We start from the raw sequence: 21557 nt of genomic DNA, 5'->3' as shown, positions 1-21557 counted from the left end.
CAGGAAAGTGTAGTGTATAGACACTTTGGATAGCAGTTTGGCAGGTCCTCAAAAAGTTAAACATAGAATCGCCATATGTCTCAGTAATTCCATTCCTGAGTCTGTACCCAAGGGAAATGAAAACACAGCCATATAAAAATTTGCACAGAAATGCTCAAGGGGCCACAGTGCAAATCTTTCATCATCTGATAAACAGATGAACAAATTAAATTGTGGCAGACCTAGAATACAGGGGGAACCTACACAGGTCAGTGTTTTAAGAGGCAGTAAAGCAGGACACAGGCTTGAGCAGGCTATTTACAAAACGTTCCGTGAGCGTATGAAAAGCTGCCTGCATTCATAGGCCCTTCCCGATACGCAAATGTGGATTACGGTTCTTCACGTCTACACCCCACCCCCAAGAACAGCTACGGTGAACACAAATGATAATGCCAAGTGTTGGCAGGCTTGCAGAGCAGCTACAATTGCTAGCCATTTCTGCTGGAGAGGGAGCTGACACCACCCTGTGGGGAGACTCTCTGGCAGGGACTTCACAAGCAATCACTTGGTGCATCACTTCCTGTCCTGGATACACATCCAACACAGACAAGCACCTCGTGCACTCTTAAGATAACAGGCACCAGATTTTCACGGCAGCACAAACCCCACTGCACAAGACCAAGGAAGAAAGTCCATCAACGGTAGATGTACGGCAGCAGATCCAATTATTGAAATATTCACAGCAATGATATTGACTAAGAGCCAACTCTTAGAGACGTGGGTTTGAACAAGACAGACATAGAACAATGTCTACTGCACAACTTCATTCAAATAATCATTTTTTTTTATTTTGACAGGTAGAATTATAGACAGTGAGAGAGAGACAGAGAGAAAAGTCCTCCTTCTGCTGGTTCACTCCCCAAATGGCCGCCACGGCTGGCGCTGCGCTGATCCGAAGCCAGGAGCCAGGTGCTTCTTCCTGGTCTCCCAGGTGGGTGCAGGGCCCAAGCACTTGGGCCATCCTCCACTGCTCTCCCGGGCCACAGCAGAGAGCTGGCCTGGAAGAGGGGCAACCGGGACTAGAACCCGGCGCCCACATGGGATGCCGGCGCCACAGGTGGAAGATTAGCCAAGTGAGCCACAGCACCAGCCTGCCTCAATCATTTTAAAACAAACAAAACTGATCTGGAATGACAGAAATCAGAACAGTGGGCAAGTCCAGTGAGCAAGCCTGGATGGGGGTGCTGGGGACGTTTGCATCGGGGTCTGGGTGTGGCACACGGCCGCAGCCAGATCCCAAGAAAGTTCCCGGCTGCTATATGTAAAGCTTGGGCACCACTAAATTTCACCAGGTAAACACCCGGGAGCCAGGAACCTTTCACTGGGGGAAACCCAATCCCAGCTCCAGGCTTCCGGAACGACTGCTCCAGTCTGTGTGGCCGTGACCGACAGGCGTGTATTTCTCTTGTTCTGGAATCCAAGATGCACGCACCAGCAGATTCTGTGTTTGAGGAAGGCCTGTCTCCTGGTTCACGGGGGTGCCCTCTCCCTGCCTCCTCACCCGCTGCAGGGGGTGAGGCAGCTGTCAGGGGTCTCTTTTTAAAAAACTTTATTTATTTTAAAGAGTTATTTTATGTATTTGAAAGACAGAGTTACAGAGAGAGGTAGAGCCAGAGAGCGAAAAAGGTCTTTCATCCACTGGTTCACACCCCAAATGACCATAATGGCCAGAGCTGTGCTGCTCCGAAGCCAGAAGCCAGGAGCTAGAAGCTTCTTCCGGGTCTTCCGGGCAGGTGCAGGGACCCAAGGACTTGGGGCATCTTCTACTGCTTCCCAGGCCACAGTAGAGAGCTGGATCAGAAGGGGAACAGCTGGGACTCGAACCGGCCGGTGCCCATACGGGATGCCAGCACTACAGGTGGACAGGTGGAGGCTTTAACCCACTGCACCACAGCACCGGCCCCAAGGGGTCCCTTTTATAGGTTGCTAATCCCTGTCCTGAGGGCTCCACCTCCCGCCTCATCACCTCCCAGAGCCCTGCAGTGAAGGTGAGAATTTCACCCCTGCCATCTCCCAAATGAGGCGAGTTAGGGTACATGAACTACTTACTTATTTAATACTTAATCTGTACATCTGTGCCTTTTAAAATCACCTCCCACAAAAGATTTTTAACATTATTTAAAAGTTGAAAAAGAAAATTCTCACCCTAGAACTATAAAGCCCAAAGTGATTTGTTCATGGACACCAACCTAGAACATCTTTGGGAACCTCATGGAGGAAGGAAAGTGTGGAAAACCTGGGAAGCCAAGTGCTCCCAGGCACCCCTGCCCCAGGGCCGAGCTGGGGGTCTCAGGAAGCTTCTCTGGAGACGTGGCCGCGCCCCCCTGAGCACAGCACCTCAGTCCCTCTGCCTGCTGAGTGCGGCTGGCTACACTCGGCATTCAAGACGAGGGACACTGCCCAGAAAGGACCGCCTGGAAGACCTTCCCCCGCCAAAGGGCCCTCATTCCCAGGGTCTCCTGGAGCAGTTCCGCCCCCCCCCCTTTCCCGGAGCAGGGAGGCTTGGACAGAGGCCTCCCCGGGACCCCACCGCCAGAGCCGCGTGCCAAGGCCCGCCCAGGATGGCGTCAAGGAGTGCTGCGTGCAGAGGCCTGCTGCTCACCGAGCACCGGACGCAGAGGCCTTCTGGGGACCATGCCACCAAGAGCCAGACACAGAGGCCTGCTGGTCACCGAGCACCGGATGCAGAGGCCTGCACGGACGCACTGGGCGTGCCGACCGCGCCATTGGCAACCTTGCATGTTTCGGAGGCTTGGAGGCCATAGGAAGTGCTGTTGGCCCTCCCGCTCAGGGCAGGCCATGGCTGCTGTACTCCATGGAGCAGAAAATCACCCAAGAGCAGTCATTTGAACTGCGCACAGGTAAGCAGACAGAACAAAGCGGTGAGGAGAGCTCTCTGACCTGGGTGTGGACCACAAGTCACCAGGTGTTCACCAGGGAAAACTGTGGGGAATGCACACCATATGAGCACCCCCATCCCACCCCAGGGATGCAGCCTAAGAGCTACAGTCAGCGTAGGTCAGGTTCCTACTCTGCTGAACACAATGACCTCACAAAGAAGTGAATACTGAGTATCTCAGATAACATCTTAATTTAGCAGTGGGCACCTGCCCTGCCACCCACACATAACATGTCCACAGATCTCCCTCTGACTCCAGATCTGTAGCTCAAGCTCACTCCCACCATACCCATTCAGAGTGTCAGATACAGGCTCAGAGTGGAGGCTCTGAAACTTGCGGTTATAACAGCACATCAGCTTACTCTGGCAAAATTTGGCACCATGTGTGGATGTGCACAGTGGTGCTCAATGCAGAAGGATACCTAGTCCTGAACCTCTGACTGAATCCACCGTGCCAGGAACAGGAAGCAGAGGGTCTGGATCCAAAGGACTGCCGGAGAGTCTCAATGGTTCTAAGCTTTGACCAGCAGTTGATTGGCAATGAACTTAGGATGAGTCTCATTAAAAAAAAGTTGAAGACCCAATAACGTGTTAGAATTATAGAAAAAGGGAATGAAAGGCTGTGAGATCCGGATTCATCTGGTCACCACCTTACAAGGCTTCCCTCTTTGGTTAACTTTACAACTTTAAGTTGGACATACTGTAAGGGGATTTAGTGTTAATTCAAAGAATAGATGGCAGCTGACCACACATAGAACACTAGCACCACAGTTGATGAGACAGGGTGGAGGGGCTGCACACCAGCTGGGGGAGACATTTCAGTGCAGCCTAACAGGTCGACTTTGGTGGACACCGAGTGCCCTCCCTTGTTCTTCACTCTCCAATGTGCAATTCTCTCTTCCCACATCGAGTATATCCATGCCCAGTGAGTGGATATTCGCTACACAACCGTCATGTAGTAATTCCATGAACTGGAAGCAGGCATTATCACGCATAATATCTAGCACTCCACCACACACACACACACACACACACACACACACGGATGGAGGAGATACACCTTCCCAACCCGCTCAGGAGTCAGATGCTCCTTCCTGGCATTTCGATCCTAGAGAAAAAGGCTGTTACACACGAAAGTCTGGTTCAAGCACAAACCCCCAGAAGTGCCTGGCGCCCAGTGTTCTATGTGCATGGGTCCCTGGTCATGCCTATTAGTTTCCTCCTCTCATAAATGCTACAAAGTTGATTTTTGTTTCCTACAAGCAAGAAACTTTGCCCAAGGGACATTTGAAGAACCTTCTGGAAAGATTCTAGAAGTCAGACCATGCACTTGCATGCTGTGTCCCTCTCTGAGTCTGTCTCCTGGCTGTGATGTGAGGAGCCAGGAATTGGACTCACTAGGCCTTCATCATCTCTAAAACCATGTGAGCCCAGGACTCCTTGCCCAGAGAGCATCTAAGAGGTTCAGGGATGATTCAGGAGAGAAACCCAGAGCCACGATTGTTAGGGAAGGACTGCGTGTGCTCCCCATCTCTCCCGCATCAGCACAAACACAGTCCACGCCACTCGAGTCTGCACCTGCTGGAGCCTTGAGACGCTCCTGGTCACTGAAGAACACACCAGGGCTCAGAACTGTGCCTGGAAAGGGGGACTGTGTGATGCCCTGACAGACTACGTTGTTGAAAAGGCAACAACACCAAAAACTGTAACAGTCCCTTATGTGTGTATGCTGGTTTGAGTTTCCAAAATCATTTCACAGCCACTGTCTCATTCGATTCTCACAATAGCCCTGTGATCACTGTCCCCACTTCACACCTGAGAAGCCAGGACTGGGGGTCGCCTGCTGGGAACTAACAGGTCCTGCACGGGCCCCCCAGCCTCCTCTGAGCTGCACTGCAGTCCCTCTCAGCCCACCTGGATGACAACAGGAGCAAAAACCACGGTTTCTTTCTGGTTTAATACATTCTATGTTATCCATTTTAAAGAGATTATTTTGTAGAAATGGCATGTAAATCCACAAAATAAACAAAGCCACCCCCCTTTGGACTCTAGACAAATAACCTGAAAGTAATTCTGACAAGACTGTGTTTTCAGAGCCGAAAAGCTCTGAGGCAAAATCATTAAAAAGGGAAATTGCTCACAGCCCCTGTCACTCTCTCCCCACTGCCACCCCCCATTCATGAATGCGAATCTGTGACTTTTCTTCCAGGGTCAAAGTTAAATGAATTCATCAGAGGAACCCGTAATTAGCATGAGTGGCTAATTCTGAGGGCTTCATTGCACATTCTCCACGACATTTCAAAGCGCTAAGGGTGGCCGTGATGTGGCGGTGTGCGTGCACGCTGAGCCAGCTGGAAGACGCTCTCCCCATTTCACACGTTCCACCTGAGCAGAGCCAGACACCCGGCTCCCAGGGCGGGCGGTCTGTGTGGTGACTCCTGCAGCAGGAGCATGGCCAGGTGGGAGCAAATGCATGCTCCTCTCTTAAAGGACATCCGGTGTGAATTATCCCAGGATGGAGAAATTAAGCTTGCATTGTTTGTATGACAATGACACAGATATTCTAAATAACAAGTCCGTTACTTCCAAAGCTAAACAAACAAAACCCACCCTATTTGTATCCATCTATTAAGAAATGCAGACTTTGTACAAAGAAAGACACACCTAGATCTTCATCATGCCATGCGTGCGATAACAATGTATGTTATGCCATGAATATATATTCCTTTACTTTGTAATTTGTGCACAGTAACAAAACTTATTTTTTCAAAGATTGAGTTACATAATAAATACAAACTAGACCTGAATGCAGTGTTACATTTTTAAACTTTATATTTTAATACATTTGAAAGACAAAGAGGCAGAAATCTTCCATCTGCTGATTCATTTCCCAAAGGCCCACAAAAGGCTGGGCCAGGCCAAATCCAGGAACCTGGAGCTCCCTCTGTGCTTCCCACACGGGTAGCGAGGACCCAAGCACTATCAGCTGCCGCCTCCCAGGGCGTGCATTAGAGGAAGGAGGGTCAGGCGTGGAGGCAAGACTCAACTCCAGGCACCCTGGCATGGGATGCAGGCCGTCCAAGTGGGGTCCTAACCTCTGCCAAACGGCCTCCCCACAGTTTTACAGTGTTTGCATGATAAGTCCAGAATATTCTCTGAAGAAATTCTCTATGCCACCAGTCTGGAATCAACAGTTGAACTGCTGTCCAAAGGTGGACCACGCTCCCCTGTACCTACTACGTGAGATTCTGCAAAGAACTGTTTCATGCGTGTCCTCACACATCCATCTCACAGTGCCCGTCATCACGAATCCCCTTTCCCGGGGAAGTCTACACTGCTCTGAGGAGAATCCTGTGATGAGGATTCTGAAACATCTTGGTCAGATTCTTACGTCAGAAAGAGCGGCAGGATGCAGAGTGGATGGGAAGACGCAGGACTGGAAGCAGGGTTAAGTGGCGGCATCCGCAGGCCATGCAATCCATCACCAGGCCTGTAAAGGAAGTCCTCCTGGTGGGCTTAAAGAGGAGCAGCTGCACCAAGCTTGTACTTGCATTCCGGAAGTCACATTCTGAGTGAAGGCAAGGACAGTCTGGGGAACCCATGGGCAGTGGTACGGTCCTCCTGGAAACACGGGGGACGGGCTGCTCGGCACGGAGGACGAACGACAAGTTCAGTCCAGGACAGCACTGCGTTTCAAATGCTCAGGACCAGGCTGCAAACTAAAACCCCTCAGTCTAATGCCGTCCACCGCTTCATCTTGCACCAGAGGACTCTGGAAGTCAGAGGGGTGGAGTCTCCTGCCCAGGCCAAGACAACGATTTTGAAGTTCCGCCCAGAACAACACTCGGGCAGCCGGAGTTCTCTAGAACAGAGATCTCCAACCGCAGCCCCTGAGCTGTGCCCGACACACAGACCTTCCTTAAAGCCACACAGTATTGTTCAAAAGGATACAGCATTTTTTTAAAATAGGTTATTTTACAAAAGGAGAAAATGTCTGTGTATCTTGTAAAACTGGGAGCCCCTGCCTCGCTGTGCATTTCTCTCCTTGACAGCTGCCAGCCAGAGCTAAGGAGCTGGTGGGCTTTCCAGGGGCAACTGCTGCCCACCCACGCCGCTGGCCTTGGCCTGGTGAACGAATCCATGCCACCCGGCAGGTTTGGAACCTCCTTGAGATAAAGACAGGACTCAGCTACTACAGTGTCTTTTAGAAACATGGCAAAGGCCCAGATGTGGCTCCGGTGGTCAGACGCCCTCAGTTTTGGCAAAGTCTATAAGCTGAGTTCCACAGTTGTGTTAATTCCCAGTAATAGGTGGCAGTGGGGCCAACACAGAGCTGCCATGGACCACCGACGCCTGGCCAAGTGAGTAATGGGCGCCCCGTTTCAACTTCGCCTTGAGGAGGTGGCTCTGTGGGGCCCCACCCCAGCTGCGTAGAGCTGGGGGCAGTTAGACTGACCACGGGGGCTGCGGGGCAGAATGCAGCAACGTCACAAAGAGAAGATACTTTTAAAAATTTTACGAATTTTCATTCTATCTGAAAGGCAGACAGATTTTCCCTCTGCTGGCTCACTTCCCAGGTGTCCCAACAGCCAGGGACAAACAAGGTCAAAGCGGGGACCCTCGAACCCAGTCTGGGTCTCCCCCGTGGGTGGCAGGGGCCCAGTACTTCAGCCATCAGCAGGGCCCTCCAAGCTGTGCATTAACAGGAAGCTGGAGGTGGAGCCAGAGCTGGGAACTGGACCCGGGTACTCCACTGTGGGCACCGCTGTCTTAGCCGACAGGCCGAACGACTACTTGCCTTTTTAACTTCTGAGTTTTCTTGTTTTGGTTTGACATCTGTTGTTCAGCAGGAACCCCTCCAGCCACGCCACGCCCCAATTTAATTCCCTAAGATCAGCGTGTCAGTGTGTGTGAGCCACAGGCTACAAAGCAGCACAGGTCTTTGTAGTTCTAGGACCTGAAACCAGCCTACATGGACGAAACATGTCCCCTTTATTCCTCAGTAAACTCAGAAGATGAGGGGCCATGTGTGCCCATGCCAGAGTGTTCCAGCTGCTTCCATAACTTGGCTCCCTTCTTCCTAACACTGGGTAGTTTTAATGCCTTGTGAAGCTAATATATAAAAACACTCTTCCCCATTAAACACCTGATTTGCTCCAAACCATTACTTATATTTGAAATCTGGGATCTAAAATAGTACCCTTTATTATCAACCCCTTAAATATTTATTCCACAAAATACGTTAACTTAAAATGATGTATTATAATTCATATAAAAGTTTTATTATTTATAGTATTGTGCAGAATGTCCACATCCACTTCTTCTATTTTGCCTACTGTCAAAGATTGAGAGAGATTCTAAACTTGATTTATTGTTTGTTAATTTGGCATGGTATTTCTAACATTTTTCTTTTGCTACCTTCATAATATATGCTTTATTGCATGAGTGCTTATAATTGCTATATATTCATTGTGGTTCATAAATTTTATTTGCGTGAAATAACGTACTCGGCCTGGCTTACGGCTTTTGCCTCAGTCTGCTCCGGCACTGGGATTATTTCCTGCTTGGCCATCATTTTCTCTGCTTGCATTTGCCTGGTGCTCAGACCTCCGCCCCCGTCCCTGTGCTGTCAGTGTTTTCTTGTCGTCCTGTGTACACACAAGATGATCACTTTGGGGTCTATGCACCACCAGTTTTCAACAACAGAGTGATTCTGGAGGAACTGTAAAACTGAACTGAATCCATTTGTTCAGAGAATGGGGAAAGTGAGGGAAAATGTGCTATAATGAAAATCAGGGGGCCAGTGCTGTGAAGCAGTAGGTTAACCCTCCACCTGCGGTGCTGGCATCCCATATAGGCACCAGTTCTAGTCCCAGCTGCTCCTCTTCCAATGCAGCTCTCTGCTATGGCCTGGGGAAGCAGTAGAAGATGGTCCAAGTGCTGGGGCCCCTGCACCCATGTGGGAGACCTGAAGGAAGCTCCTGGCTCCTGGCTTTGGATCAGTGCAGCTGCAGCCATTGCAGCCATCTGAGGAGTGAACCAGCAGATGCAGCGGATGGAAGACTTCTCTCTCTGTCTCCTCTCCTTATCACTGTCTGTAACTCTAGCTCTAAATAAATAAATAAATATTTAAAAAAAAGAAAACTGGGATAGAGCCACTCTAGATGGTACCGGGGCCACCCGTGTGGTGTCTACTCCCATGCAGGGCGGTGGACACCAAGTGTCTCTGGACAAGGCTGCAAGGTGTTCTCCAGAAGAGAGCAGCATCCAAATCAGGGACTGAGGCAGGCAGCACCCAACCTAGGAGCACCTCGAACAAGAGGAGGGCACAGTTCCCTCTCTCCTGACGGCTTCAGCTGGGTTCCCCTCTTGCCTGGGCCCTGGGACTTACATCATCAACTCCCCTGGTTCTCGGACGCAGGCTGAAATTCACACCAACACCTCTCCTGGGCCTCCAGCTTCAGAGAGCAGATGGTGGGTGTTCTGCCTCCATACCGCCCCACGAGTCAATTCCTCAGCATCTGTCCCCTCTACAAATCTACACACACACCTGTGTATATGTCCTCATACAAGTCCACACACGTACATATGCACAGACATATATGTATATCCTTATATATATATATATATCTTCATAGAAGTTCAGACACACACACACACATCGTGTGCACCTATCCTCATATAAATCCACACTCACATACACACACACACCTGTGTATATGTCCTCATACAAGTCCACACACGTACACATGCACAGACATATATGTATATCCTTATATATATATATATCCTCATAGAAGTTCAGACACACACACACCATGTGTACCTATCCTCATATAAATCCACACTCACATACACACACACCTGTATATATGTCCTCATACAAGTCCACACACGTACACATGCACAGACATATATGTATATCCTTAAATATATATCCTCATAGAAGTTCAGACACACACACACCGTGTGCACCTATCTTCATATAAATCCACACTCACATACACACACACCTGTGTATATGTCCTCATACAAGTCCACACACGTACACATGCACAGACATATATGTATATCCTTAAATATATATCCTCATAGAAGTTCAGACACACACACACCGTGTGCACCTATCTTCATATAAATCCACACTCACATACACACACACACTTGTGTATATGTCCTCATACAAGTCCACACACGTACATATGCACATATATGTATATCCTTAAATATATATCCTCATAGAAGTTCAGACACACACACACCGTGTGCACCTATCTTCATATAAATCCACACTCACACACACACACACACACACCTGTGTATATGTCCTCATACAAGTCCACACACGTACATATGCACAGACATATATGTATATCCTTAAATATATAGTCTCATAGAAGTTCAGACACACACACACACACACACCGTGTGCACCTATCTTCATATAAATCCACACTCACATACACACACACACACCTGTGTATATGTCCTCATACAAGTCCACACACATACATATGCACATATATGTATATCCTTAAATATATAGTCTCATAGAAGTTCACACACACACACACACCGTGTGCACCTATCTTCATAAAAATCCACACTCACATACACACACACACCTATGTATAGATCCTCATACAAGTCCACACACATGGATATATATCTATATATATATCCTTATATACGTAAGTCCACACACATATGTATATATACATATATATACTGATATGTCAACACACACATATATACATATCCTTATATATCCTTATACGAGTCCACACACAAATGTGTATATATCCTGATATAAATCTACATGTAAGTATATGTATGTATCCTTATATATACATAAGTACACACACATGCATATATCCCTATATAAACCTACACTCATGCTCACACATGTATATGTTCTTATATAGAGCAACACACATGTATACATGTACAAATGTTTATATCATCATACATTTAAGTCCACACACATGTACTTACAGACACATGTGTATGTATCCTAAGTCCACACGTGTACACATTTGTATATTCTTATATAAACCCATCAAATGCACAGTTTATTTATGATATAGACCAACACACACATGCACACACATGTATGTATGTATATCCTTATATGAGTCCACATACACACATGCATGTGTATATATCTTTATGTATAAACTCAGATAATCCACACATGTACGTATGTGCACATGCATGTATACATATCATTATATAAACAATACTTCTACACATACACGTGGATCTGTCTCCTTATGTAGACCAATACATGCACACATGTGTATATATCTTTATATAAGTCCATACACACATACGCATGTATATGTCTTTATATAAACACACATGCATGTTTGTATATTACTCATATAACCTGATGCACACATGTTCACATGTACACACATGCATGTTTATATCCTTAAATAAAGCAACATGCATGTACACATTATATATCCTTATATTAAGCCATAAATACACGTATATATCCTCATATAATCAATGCACATACATATGTTTGTGTTTATATATAAGCCAACACACACACACATGCTTACCTACACATTTGTATATATACCCTAAGGACTCCTCCTCTAGAAACCCTGAGCCCAAGTGACACAGACGTGTCACATGGCCACTCGATGGCTACGTGAGGCCTGCAGGGCACAGGAGGTGCTCACTGTAACCAGCGGCACCTTCTCGGGGCTCTCCTCCATGTCTGGACAGCGCTCTCCCCTGAGAAGGCAGCAGCCTCCCCTCGCTCCACGGTGCTCCACCCTGTGAAGCCAAGGTCCTGGGGTGGGGACCTCAGCCCTTGTGCAGGTAGCCGTCCTCTGGGCAGCTGGCACAAGACTTTCCCCCGTGGGGTGCACTTGGTCGCTCTGTCAAAGACCCGTGGGTGCATTTCCAGGCTCTCTGTCCTGGCCCACCCCTGGGTATCTGTCTCCATGTCAGCACCACTCTGTTCTGATTATGGCAGCCTGGTAGCAGACTGGGAAATCGGGTAAGTATGATGCCTCTGGCTTGATTCTTTTTGCTCAAGACTGATTTGGCAAGTAGCAGCCTTTTGTGGTTCTAAATAAATTATAGGATTGTTTTCTATTTCTGTGAAAAATTATAGTGTAATAAAAACCAGCATAGCCCGCATGCCTGGCACATGGTAAGGGTTCTGCCGAGTTTGTCCCTCTTCCCCCATCACTGTCAGCCACAAGCAAAACCGAAGCGGCATGTGACTTCTGACGCGTGCAGTTTCACGGAGCCATGGGAGAAAGGGCAGAGAGAGCAGGAGGTGCACGGAAGGGACCTGGGCCAGGGCCCCAGAACCACTGGCTCTTTTAGACACTGACAACTACAAGAGAAGACCACGGGCCACTCGGTGCTGGGAGATTTTCACTTCCCCAGCTGTTGTCTGGTTCAGTAAATCTCTTCTAGGTGACGCCTGCTGCGCTGCTCTCATCTAGAGAAGAGTTTACTTAGAAGACTCTAAGACTAGTCAACTCTGCTATCTCAGGAACCAGAGGAGGCTCTGGAATGCCACTGTCCCAAAACAGGTGGAACACTGCAGTAGGGAGGGGCTCTGAGCCCAGCCAACCAGAGCTCTCCTTCCGAGGCTGGCTGCACAGAGCTTCACAGTGCTCAATCAGGGGCCACAGTAAATAAATGACCTGCCTGCCACCTCCCAAGTCCTGCCGGGAACTCGGCCTCAGGACACCACTCTGGACTGGAAGTGGGCTGGTGGGGCTCTGGCTTCCCTGAGAATGGGCATATCAGCTCAACTCCCTTTGGCCTCTACACCCCAGCTCATCTGTCCTGGAATGCAGACAAGATGGCTGGAGTTTACAGCCTCTCTGAGACCATGAGGTGACAACTGGGAGGCTAGAGGATGCACAAAGACAGGCGAACCCTGGGTCCAGAAGGGCGCCGCAGGACAGCTGCACCGGCCAGGTGTCGCTGTGGACTTGCTGCTGCGGGACTGCCAGCAGGGTCTCCAGGCCACTGCCCCAGGGGCACTCACAGCTGACTCCTGGCACAAGAGCTTTGCTTCAAAGTTCTTATAAAGTTAGAAATAATCTGCCTAACTCTTAATAAGTTCTTAAGAAGCACTTTATTCCAAAATAATTTAGTAATTTTGTGAAAATTAACAAGCAAAATTCCATTTGTGACTTTTGATGACTTCCAGTAAAAATAGCCATTTCATTTCTAGTCAATTATGGAGAAAGTTAACATTTGCTTATGTAATTTTTCCTCCAAATAATTATAAAGGCTCCAAAAATCTGAGCAAATAAATGTGCCATAGGCAACTTGCACCCCAAGAAATAATGACAAGTAGAATGGAAGAGAGGGTGATCTTACTAAGTTAACGAAGGAAGTTGTAGAGGACTCAAGAAATGATTTCAGAGGAAAAGCAAACACATACAGAATAGAGACATACTCACGGATCAAACACAGTCAAGCCTACTGGCCCACAGCACAGCTTACTTACCCCGAAACTCAGTCAAAAGAAGTAAAGTCCTTTCAGCAAAAAAGCAGCTGCCCTGAAAAGGACGATGGAACCACCATGTGGACGTGCACAGCTCAGGACCCAAGCAGCTGACGGCTCAGCACCAGCTCTGAAGAGTGACGTAGGAGCAGACTGCAGGAGCCCAGGCCACTGGTGATAAAGCTGTGGGAAGAGCCTGGAGGGTTCTGGCTTGGAGCCAAGTGGGGGGACAGTGTACCTGCCAACCTAGAGAAAAAACGAAAAAGGGGGCACATTTCTCGCTCCCTGGCCACCCAGCACCAGCATCCCGTAACTAGCTGAGAGAGGGCGGGCACCATTTTGGACATACCTAACAGCTATACCAGCTCATGTCCATGCACCCAGCAACCAGCTGGGAGGAGATATGTGAATCCAGCTGGGAGAACTGACAGGGGCTGGGCACTCATGACTTGGGGAGCCTTGTTGTGTATAGGACAGACTATGAAAATGCTGTGGCTATGTGAGAGAACTGACAGGGGGCTGGGCACTCATGGCCGTGGGAACCTTGTGTGTAGGAGAGACTGTGAAAACTCTGTGCTACATGGGAAGGCTCAGAGTGTGGTTGGGTCTCTGAGCAGTCGCTGTGGGCAGCTCCACACACTCAGGGCTCTCTGATTCCCTGGTGAGGGTCACAGCTGCAGGATCTGTGCTCACATTGAGGACTGCATGGATTCTTTGTGTGGTTCTTGTGGCACCGTGGATGGATATTGCACCCACTGGGGCTAGTGCCAGGGCATCTGCATCCTTGCAGGAGAGGAGGTGAACATGAGAATACGCCAATAAAGCTGATCAAACCCCACTTCTGATAAAGAAAAAAATGAGAGATTTACCATGCCCAACTGGAGTGTCACCTTGGACACTCCCCTCACCCTAGAGCATTGAACAAAGCTCCTGGGCCACACCCAGCACACACCTCTAGGTATTCACTGGAAAGCAAACACTTCACTAAGCCACAGAGGCATAGTTCAAAGTCACAGAGAAAAAAAAAAAAAAACAAGTATCTCCACAAATGCCTAAAAATAAATGCAGAAACTCAGGAAACAAGAATAAGGAAGACAACATGATGTGCCCAAAGTTCAATACTAGAATGTGAAGATGAAGAGATGAAGAAATTCTGGAAATGGAATTCAAATAATTGATTGTAGGATTACTTAGAAGTAAGCAGATGCAAATCTATGAATTAAAGAAATCCATATATGACATGAATGAAAATTTTTCCCATGAAACTGAGATTTTAAAGAGAAATCAAAATAAAATATTGGAAATGAAGAATTCAATAAATCAAATTTAAAAATGTGGTAAAAACCCTTAACAAAAGACTTGGTGAGGCAGAAGAAAGAATATACAAGTTAGAAGGCAAATCTCTGGAAATTATACAGTCAGACCAAAAAGAAAAAAGAAGAAGAAAAATTGGAAAACTAAAACACTAGTATTGGGGATTTATGGGATACTATCAAACAATCCAACATACAGGTCTTAGGAGATCCTGAAGGCATGGAAAGAGAAAATGGATTATAAGGTCTTTTTAGTGAAATAATTACAGAAAACCTCCCCAATTAGAAAAAATAAAGGGAGTCCAAGTACAGGAAGCACACAGAACCCCTACTAGACATGCAGAAAAGACCTTTACCATGACACACTGCAGTCAAACTCTCCACAGTAAAACAAAGAAAAGATCCCAATATGTGCATGAGAGAAACACCAGATTATTTTCAAAGGATCTCCAATTAGACTCGGCAGATTTCTCACTAGAAACCCTACGGGCCAGGAGAGAATGGTGAGATATATTCCACGTCTTAAGAGAAAAAAAACTGTCAAACCAGAATACTGTACCCTGAAAAGCTCTCATTTATGAATGAAGGTGAAATAAAGACCATCCATAACAAACAGAAATTGAAAGAATTTGTCACCACTCGTCCAACCTCACAAAAGATGCTTAAGAATGTGTTTTACACAGAAACACAGAAACATGGTCATCACATGAAAGAAGGTGAAGGCAGAAAATCTCCCAGTAAAAGTACAAAGGAAATCCAAAGTAAACAACAGGAATATTTATGAAAAATTGGCAGGGCAAAGTTATTATTTATCAATAGTCACCTGGAATGTAAATGACCTCAACTCTTCAGTTAGAAGACACAGACTGGCTGAATGAATTAAAAAACAAGACCTATCTGTTTGCTGCCTACAAGAAACACATCTCACCAACATAGATACATGCAGACTGAAAGTAAAAGGTTGGAAAAAGATATTCCATGCTAACAGAAACCAAAAAAGAGCTGGTGTAGCCATCCTAGTATCAGACAAAACAGACTTAACACAAAAACTGTTAAAAGACAAAGACAGGCACTATGTAATGATTAAGGGATCAATTCAATGGGGATATATGACTATAACAAATATATATGCACCTAATCACAGAGCATCTGGCAATTTAAAAGCAATGTTAATACATCTAAAGGGAAACATGGACTCCCATCCAACAGGAATGGGGAACTCTCCACTTTCAGCAATGAAAAGATCAACCAGACAGAAAATCAGCAAAGAAACAACAGAGCTAATCAACACTATAGACCAAATGGACCTAACAGATATCTACAGAACTTTTCGTCCTACAGATGTACAATACACATTCTTTTCACCAGTGCATAGAACTTTCTCTAGGATTGACCACATGCTAGGCCATAAAGCAAGTCTCAGCAAATTCAAAAAAATAAAAATCATACCCTGCATATCTTCTCTGACCACAATGGAATGAAGCTGGAAATCAACAGCTCAGGAATCTCTAGAGCATATGCAAACACATGGAGACTGAACAACATGCTCCTCAATGAACAGTGGGTCATAGAAGAAATCAAAAATTTCTGGAAACAAATGAAGACAACAATACAACATATCAAAATTTATGGGATACAGCAAAAACAGTGTTAAGAGGGACGTTTCTAGCAATTGGTGCCTACATCAAGAAATCAGAAAGGCACTAAATAAACGAGCTATCAATGCATCTCAAAGACCTAGAAAAACAATAGTAAACTAAACCCAAAATTTGTAGGAAAAAAGAAATAATTAAAATTAGAGAAGAAATAAACAAAATTAAAAAAAAACACAAAATATCAGCAAAACGAAGAGCTGGGAGCTGGTTTTTAAAAAAATAATAAAATTGACACTCCATTGGTCCAACTAACTAAAAAAAGAGGGTAAATACCCAAATCAATAAAATAGGAGAAGAAAAAGGAAATATAACATAAGATATCACATAAATAAAATGAATTATCAGAAATTACTCAAAGAGCTGTATGCCAACAAAGCAGGAAACCTAGAAGAAATGTATAGGTTCCTGGACATATACAACCTACCTAAATTGAGCCATGAAGGCATAAAAAATCTAAACAGACCAATAACCAAGATGGAAATTAAATCAATAATAAAGACCTTCCCAACAAAGAAAACCCAGGACTGGGCAGCTTCATTGCTGAATTCTCAGACATTTAAAGAAGAACTAATTCCAATTCTTCTCAAGCTATTCAAAACAACTGAAAGGGAGGAATCCTCCCAAACTCCTTCTATGAAGCCTACAACATTTTAATTCCTAAGCCAGAAAGATACAACAGAAAAAGAGAACTACAGACCAATATCCCTGATGAATATAGATGCAGGAACTCACAGATGAGTTCCAGCTTCAGCTGCAGTCCAAAGGCAGAACACTCATACCCCAGCTAGAAGATAAGTATCTTCCTTACTTAGCCTGATGTTCTATTTGGCCTTCTGGTGGACTGAGTGAGGCCCACTGCACTGGGAGGGCCATCTGCTTTACTGAGTCCATCGGTTCTAGGCAGAAACACCCAGAATAATGTTCAACCAGAAATCGGGGCACCCTTTGGCGGAAGTGAATTCACACAGAAATGTAATCATCAAAGCTTTGAAAGCAGCATCCATTATTTTAGCAAATCATGAAAGAGGGTATTTTGAGGCTACCCCTCACAAGAGGATGCCGGGGGAGCAACAGGAGTCTCCCGGTCCTCTGGAAATTCTGAGTGTCCCACTGACTGTTAGAGCCAGAACCCACGCTCAGCATGGTCCTTGTCTGTGTCCTCGTTGCTGGTGTCAGCTGCAACTCTGCTTTTTGACAGTGGAGGCCATGAATGCCTTTATCTTTAGTAGAGCATCAGTTTCCATTTTGAGACTGGATTTACCGACAATAATCCTTGAAGGCTTTATCTCAGCATCACAAGCTCATCCCACAGGAAATAAGAATTGGCCTGACCTGAGGGGAAATAAGAATATGTACCAATCTCAGACTCTTGTAATCCCCAACAGGACAACTGGGCCAGTTTCTCCTGCCTCCAGCCTCTCTCGCTGTGCACAGGGACAAGCTGTCTAAGGAGCAGACTGGTTCCGGTGACCCTCCATGGAAGGCCTGCAGAGTTCCCCAGAACAGTGCCCATGATCCCTTCAGGGGAGACCTGCAGCAGTTCAGAGACAGAGCTCTGAAGCAGCTGCCCTCCAGGCCCTGGCACATCTGACACACTCTTCTGCAACCTCCTTCCCACTACATCCTGTCTCCAGTCCACTCTCCTGCGAACAATGCATGGCTGCCACCCAAGTCTACTGCCTCAGTTCTGACAGCCATCCCTGTGCTGAGCCTGGAAGCCCCTGACCCTGTGTCTTCTCTATCTACCTGACTCTCAGGAACCAGAGACCAGCTCCTTGTTCCTTCCCTGCATGGTCAGCCACGATTCCTAAACCTGCATCAGTCATTAGGTCTCCTTCCCTGTCAAATCCATGCCTCCTCCAGCTCAAAGCCTTCTGCTTTGTCTTTGGAGCTTCTGATTGTACCATAGCTCCTGATACAGACTCAGTAATCAAAGAATTCCCATCTGCTTAAATACATTTTCAAGGGGAAGATTTTTGTCTGGTGCATCCTCATCTATAAGGAGATATCTAAACATCTTGCTTGCATCCTTATCACTGTCATGTTGGTCACGTGACTTTAGAATCATACCTACCAGTTAGTTTCTAAGGTAAATATAAATCTGTGCTCCTGTCGATACATCTCATGAGTATGCAGGGAAAAATCAATTGCATTTAGCATAATAGCTGTTAAAGTACTCAAAACCCCTTAAAGCAATAGCTACAAAACCAGAGGATAATGCACATTTTCCTATCCTAACAAATGTGGTAAATCCCTTGACTTGGGTGTGTGGGGAAGGCTGGGCTGAGCCACACAGGCATCTCCCTGCCCACTTCCACCCCACAGGATTTGGCATGGGGCCCGGCGACGCCCGCGCTCATGCTCTTGCCACTCCCGCGTGCTGGGACAGAGCTGGGCTCTAATTGCAGCCGCATCAATCAAAAGGATTGCAGATTGCAGCACAATCTTCCCCGGCTGGAGTTAATTAGAACACTGACATTTCCCAGACTGGCAGCTAAATGATTGCTTAGGAAGATGTGCACGCAGGTCCAATGGATAAATACAGGCTGTCAGAGGCTCCTCCAGCAAACACGCCTGGCCCTCACCGGTCTGTGACCGCCGAGCAGTACCAGGAAGTGACTCATAACCTCCACACAGGCAAACCCAGGGGCCCGGATGTCCTGCACACGTCCTGCATCCTCTCTACACTATCGTCAGCTGTGACACATGGAGCAAAGCTGTTTGGACACTTATGCTTCTGAAACCCAGTGGAAATGCGTGATAATTTTCATTAATACGAACACTTAATCATATACTGAAGGGCAGGCATTGTGGCACAGCAGGTGAGACACGGCTAGGGAGGCCATATTCCATACTGGAGAGTCTGGGTTCCAGTCCCAGCTCCACTTGCATTTCGGCTTCCTGTTCACGTAAACCCTGGGAGGCAGAAGACAAAGGCTCAAGTCCCTGGCCCCTGCCACGCACACGGCAGACCCAGATGGAGCTCCAAGCTCCCGTCTCTGGCCTGGCCCAGCCCTGGCTGTTACCAGCATCTGGGGAGTGGACCATCAGGATGGAAGTTTTCTCTATCTGTCTCTGTTTCTCTGTCATCCTGCCTTCCAAATAAATAAAAATACGGAATAAAACTTTTAAAATCATAAATTTAGATATAAAACAAGATAGCAAACTGATCATCGTTCCTTTTTGTCAGCACCTCCGCACTGGAAGACACTGAACTCTTTGGCATCCCCTGTTAATTAAGCCGTGAGGGCGGGAAACGACGTTCAGAGGAGCACGGGAAGGAAGCTCAGACACCAGAGCAGGGTGATCACGCTGGAATGGGGGGGGGGGGGCAGGACTGCAGGCTTCTGATTCTTCAACCTCTAACTTGAGAAAAGCACTTGCAAGGAAATTTCATAATAAATGAGAACCAGTTAATGAAAGAAAGAAGGGCTTTAAGCTATAGAAGAAAAAACAACTAAAACCCATTTAAGTTTACAATGTCACTAGAAGCGTGCAGATAACCAAATGTGTGTTGCTAAAGAATCCTCTTTCCAAGTGCAAGTCGGACCCTTAGGTCACGTGAGCAATAACCACCACAAAACTTGGATCACTGTCACTGTGTTTGATCCTGGGCAGGCCACAGCTGCTCATGCACAGCCACTGACCATGCACCACCACACCCCAGGTGTCCTCAGGACTTGGCCACTGTCCGTGGATCACTGTCACTGTGTTTGATCCTGGGCAGGCCACAGCTGCTCATGCACAGCCACTGACCATGCACCACCACACCCCAGGTGTCCTCAGGACTTGGCCACTGTCCCAACACCAGGCCCTTCCTCTACAAGGCCCACTGGCCTCACCAGTGGTGTATAAGCAACAGTCCAGCCTACAGGTACATGTGTGGAGCTGCCGACAGATGACCCAAGGACAGGTCTGAAGACAAGCAAGACTTGCTCAGGATGGGATGGGGGTAAGAAGAGCATTACATGCAGAGAAGCTGCACCTCTGCAGGAAGACATCTGGGCCAGGCAGCAAACCCCTCCTGGAGAACTGCAGAGGTTACAACGTGGAAGAGGCAGTCTGAGCCACAGAGGGAAAAAGATGAGGCTGCAGACGTGGGTAGAGGCTGGGCCATGGCAGCTTGCTAAGGAGACAGACAACAAAGAGGGAGACACGGAAGCGCTGTAATGTGGGAGGCTGCAGGACAGGGCTCTCCATTCCAGGGAGGGTGCAGAACAGAGGGAGTGTAACCATCTCCAGCTCGCCAGGTTGCTTTGTTTCCATGGGCCTCATAAATAGCATCCATGGAGATGTAATTAACATACCCACACAACTCAGCCCCTGAAAGTGTAGAATCTCATAACCAGAGGGAAAGAACTGAAAACTGCTCCTGTAAGTTCTGGTCAAGGCCAGGATGCCCCTTCTCGTCACTGCTGTTTAGTCCAATATTAGAAACACCAACCTGCACAGAAGGAGGAGTAAAGGGAACAAAGAGGTATCCAAATGAGAAAGGAAGAAGTGAAAGTGTTCCTGTCTAGAGATGACATAATCATGATTCTATACGTAGAAAACCATAAAGACTCAATTAAAAATACTGCTAAGAATTAGTAAATGAACTTAGTAAAGTTGCAGTACCCCAAATCAACATTCAAAAATCAGTTTTATTTCTTGACACCGAAAACAAAAACAGACGTATAGACTGATGAAACAGAATAGAAACTCCAGAAATCAACACATGCAGCTACGACCCTCTTATCTTTGACAAAGGAGCTGAAATCCATCCCTGGAGCGCGGACAGTCTCTTCAACAACTGGTGCTGGGAAAGCTGGATCTCCACGTGCTGAACATGAAACTAGACCCCTACCTTACACCTCACACAAAATTCACTCAAAATGGATCTAAGACCCAAATCTACAACCCGATACCAAATTACTAGAGAACATTGGTGAAACTCTGCAAAACATTGGCACAGGCAAAGACTTCTTGGAAAAGACCCCAGAAGCACAGGCAATCAAAGCCAAAATTGACAAATGGGATTACATCAAGCTGAGAAGCTTCTGCACTGTAAAAGAAGCACTCAGCAAAGTGAAAAGACAACAGACAGAATGGGAGAAAATATTTGCAAGCTACACAACTGACAAAGGGTTAACATCCAGAATCTTATTATAAAGCGCTCA

General features: G+C 46.7%; 1 long non-coding RNA gene across 3 annotated transcripts in view; it reads right to left on the bottom strand.

Moving 5' to 3' along the window:
• The window catches only part of LOC127487512 (uncharacterized), a 223757-nt gene that overhangs the window by 43901 nt on the left and 158299 nt on the right, over positions 1-21557 (bottom strand). The window contains exon 4 of one of the 3 annotated variants that reach the window (XR_016230666.1): positions 13440-13676. The exons of the other annotated variants lie outside the window; for them this stretch is intronic. This is a non-coding gene — a long non-coding RNA (uncharacterized LOC127487512). Of the gene's footprint in view, positions 1-13439; positions 13677-21557 lie in introns of those variants that run through there. 3 annotated transcript variants of the gene reach the window in all.

This window comes from Oryctolagus cuniculus, chromosome 2 (assembly GCF_051225735.1).
Source record: "Oryctolagus cuniculus isolate XC-2025 breed Fujian yellow rabbit chromosome 2, ASM5122573v1, whole genome shotgun sequence".
In the NCBI taxonomy this organism is placed as follows: Eukaryota; Metazoa; Chordata; class Mammalia; order Lagomorpha; family Leporidae; genus Oryctolagus; species Oryctolagus cuniculus.
Note: the sequence above shows the minus strand (reverse complement) of the source record. Positions and strands in the feature narration are given on the sequence as shown.